The sequence below is a fragment of the Montipora capricornis genome, chromosome 14 (assembly GCF_036669925.1).
Source record: "Montipora capricornis isolate CH-2021 chromosome 14, ASM3666992v2, whole genome shotgun sequence".
NCBI classification, from domain to species: Eukaryota; Metazoa; Cnidaria; class Anthozoa; order Scleractinia; family Acroporidae; genus Montipora; species Montipora capricornis.
In genome coordinates, this window is record NC_090896.1 from 45,575,388 (window position 1) to 45,582,887 (window position 7,500).

Below are 7,500 nucleotides of genomic sequence, written 5' to 3' on the forward strand. Positions count from 1 at the left end.
TAACAAATATACTAAAACATTTCCAGGGTATTCAAGAAAACTTCTCAACAGCTTTTTATATATTTTATAATAACAGTGAACGTACCATAATAACAGTCTTGAATAGTAACAACTTTCTTTTCATTCATAAAAATGTTGTTATCAAGCGCATATTAAACAAAGACCAATAATTTGAGTCCTGTAATTGGAACTGACCTCGTTACCAAGGCTTTTTCTGAGAAATTTCTGAAGTTTTCTTGTGGAGTAAAGGTAGGACAAGTTTGTTCTTTTTGTTGTGAATGGACTGGACCACCTATAGGGAGATGCCCCAAACCATTTCCTGATCATGCCTGCCTTCCAAAGTACCACTACCTTCCTTATCAGCAGACCCCAAATGAGGGGCGTGATCCAGACGATTGGCAACCAAGAGTCCAGTTGAAAGAGGCGCATGCCAGTTTTGTCTGACCCAGAGAGCGTAGCTAGATTTGGAGACAAATTCATTGTGCAACCAAAGTTTGTGGTTGACTATCTCCAGCATCTTGAGGTCATGGAGTTCAAAAAAAAGAAGAGACTGGAGGAAAGGGCAAGGGAAAGTAGGAAGGCAAGAGAAAAGTCCTATGGAGGTTATCATTGGGCTAATTTGTGTGAAGATGCCACCAAGCTAAAAAAGCTCCGTGTGCCAGAATTGAACAAATACTTAAAACATCATGGGCTATTAAAACAGCATCAGAAGAGCAACAAGAACGACAAAGTGAAGACAATTATGGAACACTTCTTGCGAATGAATACTCTCAGAACTGGACAAGCCGAAGTGGGAGGCAGGAATGAATCAGGTCAACTAAACAGCAGTGATGAAAGCAGTGAGGGAGAGGAAACTGATGATGACTACAAGAGTGATGCCCCTGACTCTGAAGACGACTCAAATGATGTCGTTCTTGCTTTTATCGCCTCAGATGAGGAATACGCAGACGAGCGGCCAGCTACAACACGCTCAGGACGAGCTGTAACAAGAAGAGCAGAAATTGACTTGATTTTTTGAGTGATTTGTTAAAAGCAGCTTTCTAGCTTTCAGGTTTCTTTCAATAAATTATGTGAAATGTAACAAAACGAAATTTTAATGGTACTTTTAACACCATATGTATTTTTTATTCAAGGGGGGGGGGGGCTTCCAAAAAATTACTCTGATGAGGGGGGGGGGGCAGGAGAAAAAAATGGGAATTTGGGGGGGGGGGGTCATACAATTTTCAAATTACACTCCTCCAAATTCCACCAGCCTCCCTACCCCATAAAAAATGAACGGTCCCCTACCTGGATGTGACCTCTTATGAGCTTGCGTTGGTGTCTGTTACTCATGGTGCGATGACAGCACAATAATAATGCATTTTCTTTCCAAGTAAATCACACGATCATCCGCTTCGAGAAATGAACACGCTGTATTATTATTGTGCCCTTGTTGCCTTGGTTTCAGACTACCTGGATGTGACCTCTTATGAGCTTGCGTTGGTGTCTGTTACTCATGGTGCGATGACAGCACAATAATAATGCATTTTCTTTCCAAGTAAATCACACGATCGTCCGCTTCGAGAAATGAACACGCTGTCTTATTATTGTGCCCTTGTTGCCTTGGTTTCAGACTACCTGGATGTGACCTCTTATGAGCTTGCGTTGGTGTCTGTTACTCATGGTGCGATGACAGCACAATAATAATACATTTTCTTTCCAAGTAAATCACACGATCGTCCGCTTCAAGAAATGAACACGCTGTCTTATTATTGTGCCCTTGTTGCCTTGGTTACAGTTTCGGGGGGTGGGTGGGTGGGCGTAAGAGCTTTATTTACTGGCAAAACGAAAATTTCCAATAACTATCGCTGGCTGGGAAGGGTTTCAACATTTAAATGCCGCTGGCTGGCGCCCACAGCGAAATGTATACCGTTCCTGGCTAGGAAAAGGCCTCAAAATAATGGATGCTGGCTGGCGACCTCGGAAAATAATCTCTTGCTAGCTGGCTCTGAAGAGCGGATATTTATTTCCCAGGGTAGTTAAATATTAACCAAAAATGTCTTAATCGATGCCCACATATCGTGTAAGTCAATAACAGATGAATTCAGAAAAAGTGTTTGTTGGGTACTCCTGCCCTTCAGGTCATTTTCTATATAATTTCACTCTCGATATCTCGAACCACGTTTGTCAATACGTGACAAGTCAAAAAATATAATACTGTATAACAAAAAATTGAATTTATTTTTAAGCAACAAAGTATTCTAGAGATCAGTCCGTTTGTTTAGGGTACGTAGTTCAGATTGCATTAATCTTTGCCGATTAACTGCTTCTGTAAAATGTCAATCCATTTTCTGTGACCCTTGAAGTTCAGTGTGCATGGGCCGTTGGCAAAACCAGGATCGGATCGGACCGGACCGGACCGGAGGCACCGGATCGGATCGGATCGACAAAACCCGGACTGGTTCAATATCAAAATTCCTGGCAATAGACAGTTAAGGTTACTTTCCACCTTCACGGGTGTCCTTCCGGAAAAAGTTCGTACTCGCGTTTCAATAAAATCATAGCAAACTATACATCAGAAGAAAGCTTAATAAATGTGGACAGTTTTTGTATGCAAGGGCCAGCTGATATTAAAGTACAAGTGCCGGATCTTGGGAGATCTGACCAGCAAATAATATTTAGACTAACAACTAAATAATTATGCAAGGCTGGTTGCACGGCTGTGAGGATATATAGTTTTTGTTTGACCAATATTTCGTCGGGTACGGCCCGACTTCTTCAAGGAGTTATGTACGAGTTTATATGATTTAACTCCCTGAAGAAGTCAGGCCGTGCCTGACGAAAAAATTGTCCAACAAACACTATATATCCTCACAGCCGTACAACCAGCCTTGCATACTTATTTTGTTTTTTAGTCATAATAAATGTAGTTTACGCCAACGAATATAGTTTAACCGAGTTTTCCTTTTATTGTCAGGAGCCGGTAAGACGTGAGACAACTGAGGGTTCTTCTAATTAATTTATCGGGTATCGGATGCCGCAGCACGAGGAAAATGACTTCACACTGTTGTTATTCACAAGCCATCAATCAACGAAATTGTCTCAGGTGTTTTCGATATTCTGATTGGTTGTTTAGACATCCGCATCTAAGGTTGGAGCCAAAAATATGCGAGGTCGACTGTATTTACGACAAAGTTAAAATTGTTCGAGGGGTCGTCACCTAGCGTGAAAACCAAACCGGTGCAAGGACTAATCTATGCAAACAGTACAGCTCTACTACAGATCGTCCCAAGGAAACGGGCTTACCGTATATCTGAAAAAGTGACTTTCTTTACAACTTGGATAATGATGAGCAAGATACTATCGCAGCTGTGTGTCTTCTTTTATCGGCATATCTCTTCCTTTTCTCCTTTTTCTCTTGGTCACGCTTACGGACCGTAGTGTCGTCTGGGTGCTCAGGTTGTCTTCTCGGTTAGGTTAGCTCTCGGCTGAGCTTTCCGCGCAGTTCCCGCCCGAACATAAGCTTATTCGGGCTACAATAGCTCCAGTGGTCAGTTGGGTGTACAGTTGCTCTGTAATGTGGTGATTCTTGCTGTGTTTTTTTTTTGACTTCTCTGCATACACCTTTCTACATCGCCGTTGGCTTCTCGCCACCCGGGGGTCACTTTTCGATGTTTGAACCCTTCCTCTCATTTGTGGCTGTTAAATGGTGGGCCATTGTCCGATTTCATCACTTCCGGTACTCCTTAGGCATCGAATACCCTTCTGAACACAGGGGTTGTTGCTTTTTCACTGGTGGATCTCACAAACTCAACCACTGGGTATCTGGAGAATTGGCAGTAGTGGAACACGAGAGCGAAGTCTCCGTTGGCCAGCGGTCCGCAGAAGTCTACACTGACCTTTCTCCACGATCCCTCTGGTCCCCTCTGGTAGCTCCGTCATTTTCAGGGGTTCACGATGTACGTCAGGTGTGTTGGATTGGCAGTAAATGCATGTGGATACAAACTTGTCACACGGAGAATCCATTCCCGGGAACCAAACGCGAGCCCTCAGGAGCTGCTTCGTCCGTACTTGTCCTTGGTGCCCCTCGTGCGCAATCTCGACCATCCTCTGTCTGAGTGTTCCTGTCTCCTCTTACTACTATTCCGTCCACTACCGCGAGTTCGCTGAAAACATGCTTGTACACCTGTTTGAATTGGGCCATTCCATTTTTTATCCGCACCCCCCCTATTGAGGTACTTTACATTTCACCCCCTCGGAAAAGTAAACTTTTGACCCCCTAAGAAAAGAAGATCAAAGTGCCGACACACTCCCCCTTCAGAATTTATTCAAAGATCAAAGGTGCCGACACAGTTACCCCCTCAGAAACGGCCTTTAAAGACCCCCCCCTCCCCCCCAGAAAAAATAGGCCCTCAATAGGGGGGGGGCGGGTGCGGATAAAAAATGGAATGGCCCATTCCGGAAACTGTTTATAGCCGATGTTGGTCGCCATTCTGTCCCTTATTCCAGTGACATCCTCGTCGCCAATTTAATGTCGAGCGTTTACAATGTTAACATCTCTCGAACGATGTCCGTTCGGGCCAACTCTACACATTATATAGCATGCTTACATATCATGCATACTACATTACTTTACATATATGGTGGTACATATACAGTCACGCCATTACATTGACCATCACGGCAAGAGGCCCTGGACAAAGTTCAAACTTCGAGTTTAAAGAATAGGTTAATTTTTCATAAAGGCAAATCGGAGGTATTAACCCTGCTTCATCAGGACAGATTTATTGGCAGTTCTTCCAACTGGCTTGGGAAAGACTCTTATCTTCAGTCCAATTGTTTGTTAGAGTGAGAAAATCATGTCGAACAAACCCGCATATGTGATAGTTGCTTGCCCGCTTAAAAGTATCTATTGTGCAAGATCAGATATTCGAAGTTTAACTGCTGTAATTTTGTAATTTCCGGTAAAAAACGATCTCGGTTTTTATTGGCTCTTTGTGAATTTCCGGAAATGCCATCAAGAGTAACCAATAAAGGAGGTTTTTTCCTCGCATCCCCGCCCCTTTCCCCGCCCCTCGTCGCAATCCTCTACCGGCTGTGTGCTTTCAAAATGGCGGCCCACCTACATACAAGCGCCCGGCTGCCAAAAAACGCCTGCTCTGCAGGCTATTCCATTTCAGACTTGGCTTTTCCATTTTCCATTTGTATTTTTGGCGGTTCAGCGAAGTGTTCGATGTCACGCAATATGGTTAAATCGTTTGTTGTCGCCCCAAACCATCTGTTTTGTCTCTACTTCATTTCGCATTAGGGAAAACCATTTCCATTTCATATTGGGTCGATTCGTTTCTAGACTGTAGCATTTGAGTTCCATTCAGACCAATTTGTTGTTTCGCTTGGTCATTTGTGATTACATTATTCATTTGCCGATACTTGCATGTAAACCAGTTGCGTTTTTTTCTTTAATTCTTCTCACATCACGGTAAACCATTTGTCCTTTGCATAAACAATTTCATATTAGGTCGGTTCATATCAATACCATATGAGTCATTTGTTGTGTCGATGAAGCTTTTGGTAATTACACAAATCAATCGACCTTTCGTTAGAACGTTTCATATTACATTGAACATCGATGGACTGAACCACGTTAGGTTAAGATAAGCCATTTATTAACATCACACCGGACCGTTTGTTGACTCGCTATGCCACTTCGTGTTTGGAAGATGAACCGATTTTCATTTCCATAAAACGGGTTCACTTAGTCTTTTCCGTTTTAACAGTAATGACCAGACAATTTCCTATCTTCCTATTTAGATAGTATTGTTTGAGTGAGCCATTTAACAAAAGGCAACAAGACTACTTGTATTTAGGCTGCATCATTTCTAACTCATTTAGTCTCTTCTGCACTGCGCCAATGAACGAATTCACGTTGCTCTATTCCTTTTGACATACATACATTCATACTTAATTGACCTCTCCCCATAGGGGCTTTTCAGGGCCAATGAATGAACGAAACAACTGAACACAACAACTACAACTGTTAAGAATCCCAACTGGCCGGAGGCAAACCTGTTGGCTATTTACAAGTGCAGCTGGGAAGTTGAACCAGGGACTACCAGGATCAAATTCAACGAGTGGTCAGAGCGGGTCTTGAACCCGGGATCTCCGGATCTCAAGGCAAGCGCCCTAACCACTGGGCCACATACTTCGTATTTTTGGCGGTGACGGCCGCCCACAAGTCAGGGGCACCCAACGTCAATTTTCGGAAAATATCTGTTCGGAAGACGATTTGAGATCTAGAAATTTCGGAACATTTCAGTGTAGAATTCCTTGCTTGCCTGCCTTTCCTAGGATTTTCGATGATCTAAAACATGGTATAATTGCCCATTTTTAACGGATTTTCATCCTAAAAAGATAACCTAGAATTTTCGGGAGCCTTTTTTCTGGCTGAAATTCTCGAAAAGGTACGTTTTGATCCCTATAATTTTCGCCGGATCACTAGACTTTCAGCTAGGGAATCCGAACAGATGAAAAATTTTTAGGGGATAAAAATATGCCTACATGTACCGTTTAAATACTAAAATACGTTTAACAATGCTATGTTTAAGTGGTTTTGAACTATATTCTCGTTGGGTGTCCCTGATAAGTACGCACGTTTTTGAGACGCGGAGGGCAACCGAAAGAGAACATTCCCGCGCATGACAGGACAGTGGTGTCTCCCAGATTTTTATGCTAATCATTTCTAATGGAGAAAAGATACTCAGCAATGTAAAGACAAGCTAAGGTAGAAGGGAAAACAGCTCAATTCCGGTTGCCGTCGTCGTTGCCGTCCGCGTCTCAGAAACGCTCCCCAGACTCTTTCTTATTAGGGCATGATGGGTGGGAAACCCCAGTCCCTCGGAGGGCCTGCTCGCATGCTAATGTAGCAGGTAATTAACGAATTTGCATTCGTACGCTCCAGTGCCCAACGAAAGTTGATAAAGTTTCCGGTCTTTAGTCTTTAAAAGTTAACGGTGTGCTACCTTCGCTGTAGGCTTTATTCTTCGATCATCAGGTGATTATTAATGGTTTGCTTCCTTTTTTTACCTATGTTTATTTTATACGCACCGTTCCACATTAATTTAAGCATATCATTTTTCATTTCGTTCTGCTACCCTTCAGGTGCATATAAAGTTGCAACACAACTCGCTTCTCAACTCGCACATAAAGAGGCTGTAATAGAGCCATATACAATGTATTTGGACTGCGGAAAGAATCAAGTTAAGATGCTGATCATCGCAGTTACAAACGTTTCTTGAGCACTAAGCTCATGATCAATAACGAAAGGAAAGCCAGAAAATTATTTCAGGCTTTCCTTTCGTTACTGCTCAAATAACGTTTAGCGTTCAGCATCTTGTATTGTCTTTTTTATGCTAGAGAACTCATTTTTATTGAGTCAAATGAGTCAATGAGTCAATGAGTCATGAGTCATGAGTCATGAGTCAAATGGACTCACAGTCAATATAGCAATAATTTGTTGATTAA

The 7,500-nt window shown here is 42.6% G+C and overlaps 1 protein-coding gene across 1 annotated transcript in view; it reads left to right on the top strand.

Moving 5' to 3' along the window:
• The first annotated feature begins 6,890 nt into the window (after positions 1–6,890).
• The window catches only part of LOC138032166 (cholesterol 24-hydroxylase-like), a 15,233-nt gene continuing 14,623 nt past the window's right edge, over positions 6,891–7,500 (top strand). The window contains exon 1 of the mRNA XM_068879771.1: positions 6,891–7,030. The gene's annotated coding sequence lies outside the window, so the exon portion shown is untranslated. The remainder of the gene's footprint in view (positions 7,031–7,500) is intronic.